The sequence below is a fragment of the Equus przewalskii genome, chromosome 17, assembly GCF_037783145.1.
Source record: "Equus przewalskii isolate Varuska chromosome 17, EquPr2, whole genome shotgun sequence".
Taxonomy (NCBI): Eukaryota; Metazoa; Chordata; class Mammalia; order Perissodactyla; family Equidae; genus Equus; species Equus przewalskii.
In genome coordinates this window covers 29303130-29322496 of record NC_091847.1, presented here as the reverse complement: position 1 = coordinate 29322496, position 19367 = coordinate 29303130, and positions in this window count along the sequence as shown.

Genomic DNA, 19367 nt, shown 5'->3' with positions numbered 1-19367 from the left:
TATGTACTTATTGCCATTTTGTTGTTTTTTGGTTGTTTTAGTAGTCTTCTTTGTTTCTTTCTTTTTCTCTTGCTTTCTTCCCTTGTGATTTGATGACTTTCTTTTTTTGTTGTTTTTGTTTCTGAGGATGATTCACCCTGAGCTAATAATGTCGCTGCCAATCTTCCTGTTTTTGTATGTAAGCTGTCACCACAGCATGGCCACTAACAGACAAGTGGTATAGGTCTGTGCCCAGGAACCAAACCCAGTCTGCTGAAGTGGAGCATACTGAACTTAACCACTAGGGCACCAGGGCTGACCCATTTTTAGTGTTATGTTTGTATGCCCTTCTTTTTATTTTTTGTGTATGCATTATTGGGTTTTTGTTTGTGGTTAGCATGAGATTCTTATATAACAATCTATGTATATAGCCATCTATTTTAAGTTGATGATCGCTTAAGTTTGAGTAAGTCTTAAAAGCACTGTATTTTTACTTCCCCCTCATATTTTATGTTTTTGATGTCATATTTTACATCTTTTATTTTGTGTAGCCCTTAACTATTTATTGTAGATGTAGATGATTTTACTACTTTTGTCTTTTAACCTTCATACCAGCTTGCTTGCTATATAGGTGGTTGACCTACTGCCTTTGCTATATGTTTGCCTTTACCATTGAGTATTTTTCTTTAATATTTTTTGTATTTCTAGTTGTGGCCTTTTGTTTTCCATTCAAATAAGTCCCTGTAACATTTCTTCTAAGATCAGTTTAGTACTGATGAACTCCTTAACTTTTACTTCCTGGGAAGCTCTTTATCTCTCCTTCAATTCTGAATGATAACCTTGCCAAATAAAATATTATTAGTTGTAGGATTTTTCCTTTCAGCCCTTTGTGTAGGTCATGCCACTCCCTTATGGCCTGTAATGTTTCTGCTGAAAAGTCAGTTGATGGCCTTATCATGGCTCCCTTTCACATAACTAATTGTTTTTCTCTTGCTCCTTTTAAGATTCTCTCTTTAACTTTTGACATTTTAATTATAATGTGTCTTGGTGTGAGTCTCTTTAGGTTCATCTTGTTTAGGACTCTTTGTGCTTCCTGAACTTAGATGTTTGTTCCCTTTGCCAGGTTCGGAACCTTTTCAGCCACTGTTTCTTCAAATAGGCTTTCTGTCCCTCTCTCTATCTTTTCTCCTTCTGGGAGCCCTATAATGTGAATATGTTTAGTGTCTTCCTGGAGGTCTCTTAAAGTATCCTTATTTCTTTTGATTCTTTTTTCCTTTTGCTGTTTTGATGGAGCGATTTCCAGTACCCTGTCATCCAGACTGCTGATCTCTTCTTCTGCATCATCTTATCTGCTGTTGATTCCCTCTAATGTATTTTTTATTTCAGTTATTGTGTTATTCTGGTCTGATTGGTTCTTTTTTATATTTTCTATCTCCTTGTTGAAATTCTCACTGTTTTCCTCCATTCTTCTCCTGATGCTCTTGGTGAGCAAGTTTATGACCATTATTTTGACCTCTTTATCTTATGGATGACTTGTCTCCATGTTGTTTAGTTCTTTTTCTGAGATTTTTGTCTTGTTCTTTCATTTGTAACATATTCCTTTGTCTCTTCACTTTGCCTAATTTGCTATGTTTGCTTCTATGTATTAGAGAGATCAACTACATCTCCTGGTCTTAAAGGAGTGGTCTTATGTAGAAAGTGTCCTGTGGGACCCAGTATTGTGGTCTCCCCTGGTTCCCAGAGCAGGTATTCCAAGGTGTCCCCTGTGTGAGCTGTGTGTGCCAGAGCCAGGAGTTCCAGGGTGTCCCCTGTGTGGCTGGGCCATGATTGCTGTGGACATGCTGATGTGCAGGGCTGGGAGCCACTTTGGAGGAGCTCCTATGCTGACTGAGACCACCCACTGGGTGTGACAAGGTGGGAGGGGGCAGTTTTGGAGGGGCTATGGTGCTGGCCAAGGCTACTTTCTGGGTGTAGCAGGCAGAGGGCTGCTTTGGAGGAGCACTGCCAGGGCAGGTCCACATGGTGATGCCAGGACAAGGCAAGCAGTGCTAGTAAGGAAGATGGGGAGAGTCAGAAATGGCACCTGCCAGTTAGGTAGAAGATAAGCTAAAAGAACACAATGCTGCCTGCACCTCAGTCCTCAGAGAAAGTTCCAACAAATCCCTGTCCCTCCAGCATACACCCTAAAGTTAGTCAATGAATCTCCTTCACATATGACCCAGGTACTTTTCAAACTACTGCCTCTGTGCTGGGATTCAAACCAAGTGAATTTGTGTGCATGCCCTGCAGAGTGAAGTCTCAGTTTCCTACAGACCTCTGGCCCTCCTGGATGTAAGCCCTACTGGTTTTCAAAGCTAGACGTCATGGGTGCTTGTCTTCCTGGTGCACATACCCAGGACTGGGGGCCCCAACGTGGGGTTCAGACTCCTCGTTTCTTAAGGCGGAACTTCATGGCTGTGAGACCCCTTGCACCTGTGCTGGTGGTGTTGGGCCTGACCAAACCATATCTCTACCCATCCTACCCATCTCAATGTGTTTTTTTCTTTATATTTTTAGCTGTGAAAAATCTGTTCCGCTAGCCTTTGGATTGTTCTTAAGATAATTGCTTTTTATGTAGTAGTTTTGGTGTGTCTCTGGGAGAGGGCAAGCCCAGGATCTTCCTACTCCACCATCTTGATCCCAAGTTTCTCCCTCTATTCTTCTTAGCAAGGTCTGCCCTCGGGAGAAACTAGTTAGCTAGAGCCCAAAGTGCTGGAGTTTTATCAGAGCCTAAGTGACCCGGGGAAGGAAAATATCCAACTCCAGTCCACTCTAGCCATCCTGTTCCACCTTGGGGGTGGGGGAGGAATGAGAAGCACCTGTGAACTTCACAGTCCAGAGATAGAGAGTCACCAAAAGACTCAGGCCTATTCGTAGGACTATGGAATGCTTTCCCTCCTTGCACATGTGGCCACCACATTACTAAAGGCCTATTTATAGCAGTTCCTTTTACCCAGGGCATCATGTCTGGCTATCAAGAAAAAATTACAAGACAAACCAAAAAGCAAAAAACGCAGTTTAAAGAGACAGAGCAAGCATCAGAACCAGACTCAAATATGGCAGGGATGTTGGAGTTATCAAACTGAGAATTTTTTTAAAAGATGCTAGAATTACGATCAACCCAATAACATTTATTGGCAACCATTAGTAACACAAAGTGTAGTTTCTGTTCCTGTGCATAGTGTGTTCTGGTTGGGAAGATGGAACCCACTGGCACAGGTGATATAAGGAACTTTTTACAAATAACTCAGCAACACAGGCACATAAACACTGGGACAATCAAATCCATGGGACTCTAGAATAAAGGAGTTATCAGGGAGGTATGGGGTTATATCAGGAAGCACCTCCAAGAAAAGCTAAGTTCTGGTGTGGGTTGGGGGGGAGGCTTAAGAAAGTGAATGTCAAAGATTGAATAAAAAGTTGTCAATCTTTCTCATTATAAAAGTAACTGAAATCTCTAGAATTACCCATAGTATGCTAAAAAAACAAAATTTACACTCCATCTCTTAGCCTCTGAAAGAAGCTTAGGCAGCTTTCAAAGGTAAATAATTTAGACCCAGAGGAAAGCTTACATTGAGAGGGTCTGCTCTGATATTTGAGATGCTTCTGGGAACATCACTTTCTGAGACGGAAGAATACTAAGAAGTCAACGGTGAGAAAGCGAAAATTAACTTACAGGCAACACTGGAATTGTCAACTACTTTGCCTCTTTTCATTTTTTTTTTTCTCGTCTTCCTGAAAAAGATGAATTTGGTACATGGTAATTAGCTGCTCTGCCTTGCTTCCTCTTTGCAACCTGATGGGCCCTACCTTATGAAACAATTGATGTTCTGCACTGTAGACATTTCCTGACAAATGGTGAAAGTGTGTGCTCACCCAAATAGATGAAAATACCACTCATAATGACAGGACGCCATATTCAAGGGCAAGACTGCTGTGGATGTGCAGTTCCTTCAGCTAAGGTGTTGGCGAGGTTTATTCTTCCTTTTTCAAATCTTTTGGGAAGGTGGATACAGCAGTTCAAGAAAAGAGATGCCACGATTCTGACAAGTTAATTAAGCTTTCACTTCTGAGTATTATATGTATAGCAAAGAAGAAAAACCTTAATTTTCTTTGTGCTGTCTGACAAAAAAGAAACACAAGATAAATGCAGGCAGATTCTTTCAAAGTTGTCTTTATTACTGATTCCTAGTCTGCAGAACAGAGGTTTTAGAAGGCTAAATCAGAACAAATGAAAAGTCTCAGCATTTTGTATCTTTCTGTAATTTACATATGCATGTACATGTATATCAGTAGATATAGGATGTTTTTCGCCAAAATGTGAAAGCTGGACTCACACTTGGGTTTCTCCCGGTGTGTGCTTCCTCCACTCACTTGATTCTGCCAGTGTGGAAAATGAACCACCCAGTGTGGAAGGCAGAATTTTGACCCCCTGGTGTTGCACCTTTGGTGATGTTACATGGCAAAAGGAAGTTTGCAAATGTAATTAAGTTTACTATATAGCTGACTTGAAGGTGATTGCCTAGATTATACAGGTGGGCCCAAGATAATCACATGAGCCCTTAAGAACAGAAGAGGAAAGCACAGAGATTCAAAACATAAGACGGATTCAACATACCCCTGTTAGCTTCCAAGATGAAGGGTACCACATGTCAAGGAAATGGGAATCTCAGTCCTATAACTGCAAGGAACTGAATTCTGTCAACAACCAATGAGCTTGAAAGAAGATTCCGAGTTTCAGACAAAAACCATAACCCTGGCTGATGCCTTGAGTTTATCCTGATGAGATCTTGAACAGACAATCTAGCCATGCTGTGCTAGAATTCTGACCTACAGAGACTATGAGCTAATAAATGGGTGTTATTTTAAGCTGCTAGGATTGTGGCAATTTAAGGAAGCAATAAAAAACTAATACATCCAGATTTTAACTGATTTGTAGTCTTACATTATGATCACATTATAATGTGTTAGACATTTTTCAGATATTGTATACTACTTTTTTGATAAACACATTTGAGTATATGTATTGTATATATACATATGCATTTATAGGCAAATAAATTTCTAAGGAAGTTTATTCCCCTCAAAATGTTTCTTCAGGTAGGCTTTCATGTGAGTTCTCAGCTATTTCTGAATTAAACCAGTTAACATAAATCAAGGGGTTAACTGAATGTAAGGCCTCATGAAGTGGCATTCTGCCTAGATACCTGGGGTCAAGGACCAGAGATCTAGGAAGGAAGTGCTATAATGGGCATTCCTGGTTTTCTGCCTGACACTCTCTCTTCCTTCCTGGCACAGAGTCTGTATTTTGCTTAATAAACTCCTCTCCTCTCCATGCACACACACTTGCCCTTACTGTAGTCACATAGTTTGGGTAGGACTGATCCAACCCGTACTTCCAGAGGTGAAACCTGATTGAGTTAGGCCAATCTGAGCACACCATCCTATAACCAGGGTAAATGGTTTTGGAATGGGCATATCACTCAGACCTAAGTCAATCAGCTTATCACGTTATATTGTCCTGCTTCAAGGATATTGGATTGAGTTCCAAGTTGGTCCAATCAGAGTGAACCTAGAGGATTTTTCTGGAAATACTAGATCATAGACCCCTCCCTTCCTTGACAGACACAAACAAGGAAGTGTGTAGCCTCCATTGTTGCTGGCAGCTATCTTGGGACCATAAGATGAGAACTTACTTGAGATTAGAGCCAACACCAAAGTTGTGGAGTGGAGACAACAACAATGCAGGAACAGCCTCCTGAGCACTGTTTGGCTCCTGAATGAAATCTGTTCTGCCCCTAGACTCTAGTTAGATGACCCAACACATTGTCTTTTTTAGTTCTTTTTTCCTTTGTCTTATAAAGTCTGTCTCATTTGGGTTTTCTGTTTCCAGCAATTAAATTGCAAAAGGTGAAGGTAAAGATAAGAGAAGAAAAGACAAAGGAAGAAAAGACAAACCTCATGTTTCCCAAGTTGCCCAAGGCTGGCTAGGCCTACCCTGCTTCTCCTCCCTATGAGTCCAGCTCCTCTGGGTACAGCTTTCCTGAATCAACAAGGCTGTGGGAGAGTGAGCATCTCACACGTTTCTTTTGCTCATTCTTTTTAGTACCTGCCTTCTTCTTTTGATCATGATTTTTGTTTTTAAGTAACATGCCTTTTCCTTTACGCTGTGGTTCTCATGATTATTCAGAGAAAGTCGATGAGAGATGAAGGTGAATCATTATAGGGAATAACCTGTTGGGCAAACTTCTTATTTGGGGGCTGCATGTCTGTTTGTTGTCTTTTATGTTCTAGGCCAATCAATTCATCCTCTGTCCTTGCATTTGTCCTGCATCCATCCTTCCACCTCATACATTTCTTCCTCTCACATTCTGAACAGATTTTGCAAAAACAGTGAGTGAAAAATCTCAAGTATATTAGTGCTAACTGAAAACGAAAACAGAAGATAATCTTGGTCTCCTGTTGCACATCTACCTGACAATTTGCCCTGAAGTGATCCACTGAGATGAATTGAGAAATCTGTGTCACTCATACACATATTTGAACAGAACTGCCAAAGCTTGTCTAGGCAAGTTTTCTCACTAGGTAAAATCTATTTATGACAAGACCTTGTTCATTTATTGTCAATACTACTTCATGAGAGTATGTATATTTACACACACGAACAGTACACACCCCACACTGAAAATCCTTAATCATGGGATAAACCCATTTCTTTTAGATAACCTATAAAGAATAAGATGTGGCTTAACTTTATATTAAGAGGGAATTATATAATAAAAATAAATAAGATTAGTAGTGAACCCATACATGATATAATTTTCTACTTCAAGACCATTCTGTAAGTTTCAATGGCTGCCTAAAACCCCTTTAATGTGGATAGAAATTTTTATTTTACAGTAATTTGTTAAAGGCTTAATGTGCAGGTGTAGATTTCTTCACACTAATGTTTAATGGCAGTTAAAATTTCCTTTCCTATGAAGAAGGTTTAATAATGGATATGATGGTGGAGGCCCACAGAAAGAAGAATGAAAATATAGAAAAGGGAGTCTTTAAGAATTGAAGACAAATTTCAGTTTTCAGTTAAGCATAAAAAACTGTTTTTTATACTTTAGCCTATGACAGCAAATTGATCTGTGACTATTTTTTTCCAACCCAAATCATTTGTCAAGGACCTGAGAAGATAGCCAAATCAGTTTCTGCTGTTTTGTGGTAATTGCTATATGCTCTTCTAGGCATTGCCTAATGGAAGCTTTTGGAAGGAAAGTAGACTTTTCCTTAGAAACTGTTTACATTTTGGGGGTTGAAAACCATTCTTTATATTCTTAAAGTTTAACACTATCATTTTGATGTCTTCTTCTGCCTCCTCAAGTCAGGATGCTCAACAATAATGTTAGATATTGATATTGGCCGATTAAATCTGGAAACATTCTCTTGACGAGGATTCTTTTGAGCAGATTTTCTCAGCATCTTTACTATATTAATCTACATTGTGAATCTCAAAGAGGGATACAGCATATCCAGAGATTTCCAAACTCATGGAATCTGTTTTGTTCTTCCAGAACACCCATTTATACCTCATATGACACAGATGTTTTTCAGAAAACAGAGAAATTTTCTTTAATAGTAAAAGGAAAATTGTACCGTTGTCATTAATTCCAGGGCCTGGTTTTCAGCCCTTACATGACCAGTTAACTTTGCTCTTCTCCAAGAACTTGACCTGTGTGTAGCTCCTTTCCCAAGGCCGCAAGTGAGCTCAGAAGTGAAGGTGCTATCACATCAGTACACTCTTCTCCAGTATTGGATAAGACAATCCATAACATGAATCAAACTCAACCTGGGTTCGGTAACAGTGCCTTTCACATCCAATCAAGAGATAGATTAGCCTTTCTCCCAAACTTCTCCCTCCACAATTATTTTCTCTACTCAGAATTGACAAAGAGCAGAATCTGTGAAGGAATTTAGAGTGGAAGATATAGAGTGACAAATGATTTTGCTGATCCAACCAAACGTCTTCTTTTCAGATTTGAGCAAAGAATAATAACAAAACAATTAAAAGTGAAAATTACAATGCTGACTCAAATTACCAAATAATCACTCAATTTCAAACTTTTTCTTTCTTATCTTATTGTATTGGTATTTCTGTCTTTTTGCTTCTTGCTCCTTTCTTTAAAAGTCAGTATTTCTAGTTTTTGAAATATTCTCTTATTTTATTGATTGATATTAAGGCTATTGTCATATCATCAAGATTGTATCTTTTATTATTTAGAAGTGAACATGCTATTCACATTTGAACAGGTGTGTATGGTCAAAAGTAGGCAATTACAATGATCAAGTATTTCTAAAATTAAAAAGTAAAAGGATTTTCGGAAGATGAACTCAGAATATCCAGGCTATGCAAGAGAAATGGGTTCTCTGATAGCTTAGGATTTAAAAGTGTGTGTGTGTTATGGATCTGAAGGAATGAAAATGGCCAAAAGAAAAAAAAAGTGCTGACTGCTTCCTAAAGAGCAGAAAAGCCACCATACCATGCGCCTGTTCTTACAGCTGTATGTGTGACCACAAACAGAATCAGTAAAAGAATGCTTGAGAGAGATGAAATTTAACTCAGTGTAAGAATAAAGAGTGAAACTAGATCTTCCGATGCCCTGTCCAGTGCTCAAGAAGAATGCCATAATATTCTTCTAATCCTAGTTTTACTTCTTTAATATTAAATTTTTGCTTCTTTCAAATTGGTCAGCTATGCTAACTGTGCTAAGTCCGATCGGCCATTAGCATCATCACAAAAGAGTCCTAATATCCACAGGTTTACATTAATAAAGACCTCATGGAGTTCACTCCTTCTGGTTTTCCAGTTTTGAGTAAGTCACCTCAGTTAAGCTTGCAATTCTCTTATTTCTAATTGTTCTGTATCCAAGACATCTTCTGAAACAATGACTCATTGTTCACTGTACTGTTTTTCCAAGGTGTAGAGATTTTACTTTGAGTCCTTAATTCACCTTAGAACCATTTCATTTCTATTGAAATGGGACTCCATACTATATAAATAATAACTTTACACTCTTCACCCCTGACAAGCTACCTCAAGGAGAAAGGAGGAAACCCAGAATTAAATGTAGCCCCTCAGCCATTATTTCCTTACAATCTCCTTTTGCTTTCTGTGCTCTCTTCTCCATTGAGATGTGGTTGAAGCTGTCCAGTTTTTAGCACTATCACCATTGCTCTGTTAAGTTTAAGCTATGATCTTCCAAGATGGACCTGACTTTAAAACATCAATGTTTAGTCTGCCATATAAAAGAGGATAATGGAAGTGAGCCACATGAGGAAGAGACTGGGGTAATTATATGGCATTAGACAACAAGGACAACTTACAAATATTGTGTACTTTTACGACCAGCTCAATAGATTTCATTCAAGTATGCTGACCTTTCTGATCTGGTAGAAAATGTTCTTCCTGTTTATGGAAAACATTGGGCCCACATTTGGCCAGTGCACGAAGTCTTGTGGGACTTCTATAAGTCTTTAAACACATGCGAAGTGAAGAATTAAGGATATTTAAGCCAGATCAATAGACATCTTAATGGTTCAAGGTCAAATTCTTTCTCCAAATTGGACCAAAATCAAGGGCAGGGTTCAATTGAATTCCTTTAATTTCTGATGAAATTAATGTGGGACACTTTACCCTAGAATCTAAAAAAATAATGCCAGAAGTCCTTCAGGGCCCCCAAGAAACCCTGAAAAATCACAAATGAGGATGTGTAATGGTCAGCAAGATTGGCACTTGGAACAATAGAAGAACTTAAATATGACTAAGTTCAAGTTTATCCAAAGTATTGAAAATCTTTTCCTCTCCTAAGTTATCAAAAGGAAAAAAATACTGTTAGTGGGCACGGGAGAGCTTAAAGGGCCATTTGACAAAAACGGCTGTAATGGACCGACACCAAACTGGAAATGATACGAAACTGCAGTTTTTAGAAATTGTGGGTAATATCTCCTGGACTTTAGCTTTGACTCTTGCTTCCTGTCGTGTAAAAGTGTCCTTTTTTTTCTCCCCCATATCTTTTGCAATACTTGGTATAACTATTTATTTTTCTCTAGTTTGATAAGGACTAGGGCTATAAACCACGGAACAAAAGACCTCAATTACAAAGGAAATGGTCTCATATCTTAGGAGTGTATTTAGGAAAAAAACTGGTTCATGAGTTACAGAATAACTCCTCCCTGGACATACTTTAAATTAGATTCCTGCTACAGAGGTGTGGTGGAACTGAAATTGCTGGTGTTTACACATAGCTGATCATATACAGAACTCCAATGCTCCTATTTGTTTGGAACCTTAAATATCTTCTGCGCCATCTAATGGAAACAATGCAAACTGCAGCTTGCTTTGGAGGACAATACTCTCAAATTCTTTAGCACAGATCAGTGCAGAATAGATGAAAGCTATAGAAACTTAATCAAATACCAGCCTCTAAATTTACTGGCTTTGGGGAATTTGCCCTCAGTTTTATAGTGTATACAACTCAAACATGCCCAGGGTATTATGATTTCAACATGCAAATGAATTAAATACAATGTATCCATTCATAGCAGCAGACAATGGAGTTAACTCACATGATTTGCCAAACCCAAGATCCAGAATATTCCGGGTTTTATTTTTTTAACTAAGTATTCATCGGCAAGTTGGTGCTGTATTTCTTTTTCATGTCTCTGCTACAGGTACAATGTCATTTAATTTTCAAGGTGTTTAACGCTTTCAAAAACCGTGAATTTCATGTCAGAGTCTACACCTACAATTGTAAACTCAAATGCAAACAGAGATAAGGAGGTAATTTAAATTAAAAGTGAAGAGGGCATGATGCAGTTAAGCCGGGGGTCTTGGCAAAACGTAAATCATACTCCGTGTCTAAAAGGAGCGAGTGCTCCTCAGCAACAGGTGGTTGTTGTCCAGTGAAAATGTCCAACATTTTTAGTCAGAAATCGGTACTCTTATTATATGTCCTTATTTTTTAAACACTTGTTTGCATCCCCAAATGCATCTGTGGTCCAGATATGACCTGACCTAAGACCCACCGTTTGTGATTGCTGGTTTACCATGATCTTGGGAAACACAGTAAGAATATAGTCATAAGTCCTACAGTTACTGGAATCATTGGGATACAAATCCTTTGAGAAATAAATGCTCTCATGCTTTAATTAATATTCATAGATTTGTTTTAACTCTACATGGCAATGGGGAGTATCAAATCACGGATATGTACAATCTTTCTATTATTCCTGGCCAAGTAGTTCTGTCTAAAATGCACTGAATCCATAGCCAGACTGTCGCCTGTACAGCCCTGGGATAAAAGGCAGCTGTCCAATTTTGTCAAACCACAGTTTCTACTACTCCCAGGCTTTGGGTTGGAGACAAACACACACAAATAAATAAAAAGTGGACTTCAGTATTTGAAAGGTGTTTTCATGTGTTTATCAATACTATTTTATATTTCTTAGGCAAATAAAGAAAAGGAAGTGACTAGCGATTAATTAAAATTCAAACATAAAAAATATAAAAAATAAGAAAAGATATGAGGTTGAATGAACTCAACCAAAGTGATGTTTTTCTCCCTAAAACTGTTTCAGATTTGAGGGTTTTTTTCAATCCTTTCCCTCTACTTTTCAGACTCTGTTGCTCACTACTTCACTATTTTGAAGTACGTCTGTAGCCATAGTTCCTCTGAACAGGATGTGTGTTTCCCTCTCACAGACTCACAGAGCTTGGAGGGACTTCCTCCACCAGCCTTGGGACAGGTGAACAGCCTATCCCTACTCTTTCTAAAAACAGTACCTTTGATAGCAGATTAGCATCTTACAGATCAAAATGTCCCATCTTAATAGCCAGTATTAACCTGCCTCTTCATCAGCCAGTTGTTCTGCCACAGAACTGGGTCCTGAGTTCAGGAAACACTCAGAGTGCGATGCACATTAAATACTTAGCACAGAGCTGGGCATATGGTAGATCTTTAACAAATGTAGATAATTATCATTCTCATTCAAAGACTGCCAGGAGAGCTACTCTTTCGTACTTTATAAGAAGAGGGAGGAATTCTACAGTTACAAAGAAGCCAGCGAGGGTTGGATGTACTTCCTGTGTGCTCTCTTTTACATGGGTACCTGGTGTTTGGCTGGTACGGAGATGGAGGGTGCTCTTCATCAGGCAGTGAAGAAGGAAGGAAGGACGGTGGTGAGTCCATTCCAGCTGAAGGGACTAGTCTGGCCATTACTATTATCATTATTAAAATATTTCACATTTATTTATTGTCCATTAAATTCCAAGTTTCTTTTTGGCTGAGGAAGATTCTCCCTGGGGTAACATCTGTCACCAATCTTCCTTTATTTTGTATCTTAGCCACCGTCACAGCTTGGTCACTGACAAGTGGTGTATGTTTGTGCCCGGGAACTGAGCTCAGCCACTGAAGTGGACCACGCTGAACTTAACCACTAGGCCACCAGGGCTGGCCCCCAAGTTTCTTAAAGGCAAGAACTATGTCTCTTTTCCTTTACAATCTTCTACTACATCTTAATATCAAGTTATGCGTTTAATAGGTTTTCAAACTATGAGTGACAAATGAATAAATAAGATACCACTTATTTCAGTTTCACTATAAATATTATCTTTGGGACATTAATTGCATATAGTATTTTATTTGTTGTATATTGATATTAATCCTCCTATATCGAGGTTAGGTTTCACTGTTGGCAGTGCATTACAATCTTAGTAAAGCATAGAAACTGATAAGTTAATATTTACCAAATAACAATTTTTTATGCTTGTGCTGACCATTCTATGAGACTTAGTATTGCTTACTTGGTAGCATATTGATTTAGCCAAGTAGCCTTGGTAAAATTAAATTATTAATCTTTAACACTTGAATGAGAAACTTGAGTAGATTTTAAAGCATGTATTATATTTAGAAATGAGTATCTTCATGGTGGAAGCTATTGAAAAATTTTTAAATGGTCTACATACAGCACATTGTACGCTCCAGCCTTTAATCTTATCAACTTCTCACTTTTGCTATCTCATAACTGAGGCCCAGCACACCAGATGTTCTTTGAAATCATGACCTGGTAACGCTACTTCACTATTCCCTCTATGAAATAGTTTTTCTTTAATCTCAGCTTCACTCTGTTCTGGACTCTTGGATCTGCTGCCCCTGAATTCAGGTTCTGCCTTTGGCCCTTCCTGTCCCGATATTAAATTCCCCAATATTTGAATCTGAAATATTAATTTTCTCCACTTAAACCTATCCCATTCTCTCCTAAATGTCCCCAGTTTTTTAAGGCACAATCCATCCTCCTCCCCACCACCTTCAGCCCTGTGAGAACCCAGCTCCCATTCCTGGTCTAAGAAACAGTCACACAACACAGCTTCTCTGCCCTAACCCTGTTAAAAGAATGAAAAAATATTCTTATGAGGCTTGAGAAACTGTCATCTTGTTTCATGCAAAGTGCCCTAGCAGGTTCAATGTTGGGAGTTCAGCAAATTTTAGATTTATAAAATCCATTCATTCTAATATATCTCAAATGCCAAAATATGATGGGAAGATTGTTCCCAAGAGTGAGCGATCTAGTTTGAAGGCCTAAGTGGCAGAGGTTGCTGGGAAGAGAACTGGGAAAAGGCCATTTCTCTCAGCTGATTCATGGGCACTAGGGATTGGCTGAGAACATTTGAGTGGAGTGAAGCAATTCCTATGGAGTGATTCTTGGCCAGGAAAATACATTGGTGTTGGACTGAGGGAATACAATATCTACGGCTTCAGCTTTGTTGGAGCAAGATCTTAATTAGCCTGATTCTCTCCTTTAGCTTTCACTGTCTTTTGGATTTTGCAAGGAAAGGGATTATAACAAATGAGCCAACTGAAAGCCATTTTCTTTCCTCAGGGTTTGACAGCACCTACTTTTACACAGAAGATTAAGTATTAATTCACATTTATTCCCCTGATAGCGCTGTGTATTTTTTCGGTTTTGAAAATAATACATGCCCATTATACAAATTGGGAAATTTCAAAAGTATAAAGAAGAAAATTACAATTCCCAAACTAGATAAAATAATGGTTAAATATTTAGTATGTTTCTTTTCAGTACTTTCTCTCTGCATCTTTTAACCTGTTTATGATCATGCCATCCTGCCTTTTATCACTTAAAAATTCAATGTAAACATTTTCCTATTCATTTTTAAATGCTTTTTGAGCATTATTTTGAATATATTCATGTCTTTATGATTTTGCTTACATAAATAGACTATAATTTACTTAAGTATCCCCTTTGTTACCCATCATGGTTGTGATTATTTGCAATTATGCTTTATTTTCTCTCTCTTATACAAGCTAAGTGTCACTTCTAAAGATAAAGGTAGATTCTCCCTTCCTGCAAGGTCATTAACTTGTAGTGAAAATGGTGCGAGAAGGATTGAGACAACAAATTTTTGTCTGTCCATGATAAAGTTCAAAGTTGGACAAATAACTGCTTAGCTGTTAAATCAAGCATCTATTGTCAAGTGTAATTTCTGACAAATCACATAGAAAATTATCTTTCTTTACATGTTTTGCCAAGAGGAAGTTTGGGAATTGGAGAGGTTTATCATCTGAAGGTAGCCCAAGTTTTCATTTACAATCTCTGTGTTAAATTCTGTGTAATGTCTTCTTAGAGAGTTTCATTAGACAGGAACTCTGGTGCTCTTCATTTATGCATATTCATATTTTTATTTAAAATACTCTTAACAAACGATTCTTTTATATTTACAATATAAATCCAATGCAATATTTATAGAGTTAAGAAACAATGGGCATCTATGTATTTTGTGTTCGATATATCATTCATATTGAATTCTCCATAGACAGCAATAAGAAAACAATATAAACCCATCAATATTAAACACCAAATCTTAATCACAAATGAGTTGTAATTGGATTCAATTGCAAATGGGTTTTTTCCCTCACAGCACAATTAAAATTTACTCACAGATTTTTTCATTAGAAAATAAAATCAGCGGCTTAGTTCTAAAAATGTACTGTGACAAGAGCAAGGACATTTTCTCTCTGCTGGATTTGCTTCTTGGAGGCTGTAATAGTCTGGCTTCCAGTCTTCCGGCATCAATAATCTATTCTGCAGGGATAAGTAGTCTTTAAGATAAAACGGAGTGCAAGACATTGTGAAGGGACACCAGCACAAACTGGACTTTAGTTGCCCAGATGCCCAAGGCATCTTCATTTCAAATGCATCCTGGGCTCATATATGTTAAGATGAAATCAAGAGCAAATTTCAGTGGCAGTTCCTGACAGGCTCGGTCCACCCTTCCCAGGTGGATTTTGTCTTTGCTGGGGACAGAAAACTACTAAACCTATTTACCCCCCTTCATTTCCACTCTCACAAAAAATAAAAACAAAAACAAACAAGACTTCAAAATCAAACCACTTCTCAGACATTCTGGTTGAAGCCAAAATGGAAAGACATGCAAGAGGGAAAGAGACTGGAGTTTGGCAAAGGCAAGACCAACATTTCTCCACTTCTGGTAAGAAAAGCCCTCATTTCCCTATCTCTAGAGGTTTTGTCTAGACACTGATAAATGTTGTCATGGATGATTAACTAGTTAGACATATTTGTAGGAGACACTTTGCCAGATGTGAGGTGACCAAGAAATTTGGCTAAGCTAAGGGACTCAAGATGTGGCTACCATTTTCATTCAAAACACATAGTTGCATGTCTGTCTTTAAGGTGATATTTATTAATTCACTTTTTTGCAGTTACGTCTTTCTTTTTTTTTTTGAGGAAGATTAGTCCTGAGCTAACATCTGCCCCCAATCCTCCTCTTTTTGCTGAGGAAGACTGACCCTGGGCTAACATCGGTGCCCACATTCCTCTACTTTATATGTGGGGTGCCTGCCATAGCATGGCTTGATAAGTGGTGTGTAGGTCTGCACCTGGGATCCAAACTGGCAAACCCTGGGCCACTGAAGTGAAAGGTGCGAACTTAACCACTGTGCCACCAGGCTGGCCCATGTCTTTCCATTTTTGTCCTTTAATTTCTGTTTTCTTATGCCCTCCTCAGTAGAATCAAGATACTGAGAAGAGATTAACTCTTGCACTCTGTAAAATGTTAAATAAACTTCTGTAGGTTGTGAGTGTCAGGGACACGAAAGGGAAGGTGTGTGTACGCATGCACACGAACACACTCATGTGTGGATTCTCTGTCTGATTCCTTTTTAAGCAAGTATGAAAATGACAATGGAAGGCCTATGTCACTGTTTTGACGTCTTTTTTCTTCCTTTTTAACTGTAAGCCAGCATGCATTCCACCAAAAACTTTTTAAATGAAAAAGGCGAGATTCTAATAATGAATGTGAAATGAGATGAAGATCTTCTCTGAGAGCTGAGTGTTATAAAGGTGAGCTGTCAGGGCTGTGGGCCAATCTTTTGATCTGCTTTAAAAATATCATCCTCAAATTAAAAAAAAAAAGCCCACCTTTTTAAAAAGTTTTTAAAATAGTATTATACTGTTTAAGGAGAATATTTAGTTCTTTGGTGATATGCCTGAGGCAAAGTTCTCGAAAGCTTTAGAAGAAACTAGCAGATATCCTATTGAACTCTGAAAAGAGGAAAGATTCTAAGCTTTAAAAATGAAAAGAATCAGTTTTCCTCTTTTCCCAAAGATGATATTCTCGATTGTAAATGAGAACAGATTTGATTCTAAGTATAATACCCCTCTCCTCCCATTCCCTTGTTTGCCCCTAGCCTTTTTTAGATCCGCTTCCCCCTGAACCCATTAATAATGGAAAGGCCAAAGCTTGGGGTAGTCTGGGAAAAATTAGCAGGCACATTGTATTCAAGGCTTAGTTACATGTCCTGAAACCCTTGTTGCTGGTTACCAGCAAATATCCCATTCCAGTGGGAGAGAAATCTGTCCTGTCGTATCAGTGAGAACTCAGTGTCTTTCACACCAGGTTTGAATGCATCTTAATTAAATGATTTTCAGTAACTGTGGACTTCGAAATGCAAAGTGAGAGGCTGATGTTAAGGCTAGTGGTCAAGCCATGTGGCTGCCTATAGCTGGAGAAAATCTAATCCTGGGTACTAAATACATCAAAAACTCTTTTTGCGTAGAGAGTTTGCATGGGTTTACCATCTCTAGGAAAAGTATTCAGGGATTTTATTTTTTCAAGTGGAGAATGAATTTATACTGATTCAGCCCGGTTTTGGTTGGTTCCCCTTGGCTGGTGACTATTGGTATGCAATTTGTGATGGTTGGTTAGAGATCCAGAAGCAGTTTGTTGCTGTGGAACTCAAGGAAATGTCATGGCTGGTTCACACAATGAACATTCGATACACTTAGAAAGACACAAGCTGTCACATTGATATAGGAGAGATCTAGGCAAAGTTAATAATGCATATGGACAAAAGGAGATTCTGGGTCTGGCTGACCCATAAAGAAGGAGAAGGACTCTTACGTTGCTTTGGTGATGGTCGAAGAGGCAGACTAGAACATTTGGGGTGATGTCAATGATATTCGATTTAGATCTGCGTGGGAATATGGAATAGAGCAACAGGCCCCAATTTCAAAGAAGGGACACATGTAATATCTTAACTTTCTTCATCTCTTGGTCCATCCAAAAGGATGAATCTGATAATGAAATCGTTAGAAGGGAGAAAAACAAAGTAGTAAAAACTCCAAGGAGAACTAATAAAAACAGTTTGACTTAATCTCAATCTAAACTGTGTTGACCTTCCTCTTAGCCATTGCTTCTTAAGATCAGAAGCTTCTACCTATGAAAAGGACATTAGGTGATGTACTAGAATGGTTTCTTGGTGACTACATCTAATAAAACTTATTCTCTAAACTCATCTGCCACATGGTATCTGTTGCTGCACTGGCAATAAATCCCCAGGGATGGAGGATGAAAAACTAAGGGGGATCTGGCAAAGTCTGGAACATAAATAGACCATCTGCCTCATGGAGAAATTGACAAGAGACTTAGAACAGATGCAGGCACCCCTTCACCATGAGGCAGATGGATAAGGAGAGAAAAATAGGACCCAAAGCTGATTCTGGGAGACAAATAAGTAAAAGGCATGGGAGAAGGCTGGTTCTGAAGAATAAAATACAAATTCAACAGTCTGAGCTCGAAGCCTTTCATAGCATGCTTTCACTCTGCTTTTGCACACCTATGTATTACCACTCTCCAAAAACACATCTTTCCAGCCAGAAATACCAATTTAGCATTATTCAGACATAACTTTTACATCCATGCTGCCCCTGACTCCTGTTTGGCAATGTATATTTTACCCACCCTTAAAGGCTCTTTTCTCTGCAAAATCTTTGCTAACACATTTCATAAAGATCTCTTTCCTTCATGAATGTTCAGCATACAATGTTTATACCTCCCATTTTACGATGACATTGCATTGTGCTTGGGATAAAAATTCAAAATTTTCACCACTGAACTGTAAGAGTTTATCTAACTAAACCCTATTTCTCTAATTCATCCCGTGTAAGTCTCTGCATGGCCATGCACCAGGCACATTTAGCTTCTTAGAGGTTTTGAACACATTATGTTGCTTTCTACCTTGTAGCTTTGGCACAAGATTCCACTTACTTGAGGATCAGAGTGAGAAAAGACTATTAGAATAATAGGATGGAGGAAGCAGAGAGAAGTTAGGGAGGGCTGCATCTCAGGCAAAGCTGATAGCAAATGTGACTTAAGGATAAAGAAGTTGTAGGAGAAGCACCCCTGGGAGCAGGGAGGCAGAGGACGTGATGGAGAGTCCAGCGCTTCCAGGGGCTAAAGGAAGAACAGTCTGTGGAGGTTCCGCCAATGGGTAATCGAGTTCCTTGATCTTGATGACCAGGTACAGCATTTGTTTGGAGACAAAAAGCTGGAAGTACCAGGGAAGAAAGGGAGAGGGAAGCATATTGATAGTGATGGACCTTGTATATGTTTTGTTTCTTGATATTCAGGCTCAGGCTAGGTCTGCTCTCTTCAGACTCCACCTTCAGGAGTTATTTTATTCTATAGCTGAGGAATGTACCAAGTATGAATAGGAAAATACAATCATATCCAAGAAAAGTTAAGAAAAGCTTGAATTAAAACCTGGGTTTCTTTTTCATATGTTTTATTCAGAGACCCAACATTATTCAGTAGATGCTCAATGAGAAACAAGATTAGCAGGCACAAATTTGTTAGACCCTTAATTCCCCTCATTTTTAAATTGTTTTTCTATTACTAAATCTTGTTATATAAGTATCCTCTATGTTTAACTGCACATGTATGTGTGTGTGTATACTGCCCTAGGCATATTAGGTTCTCAATG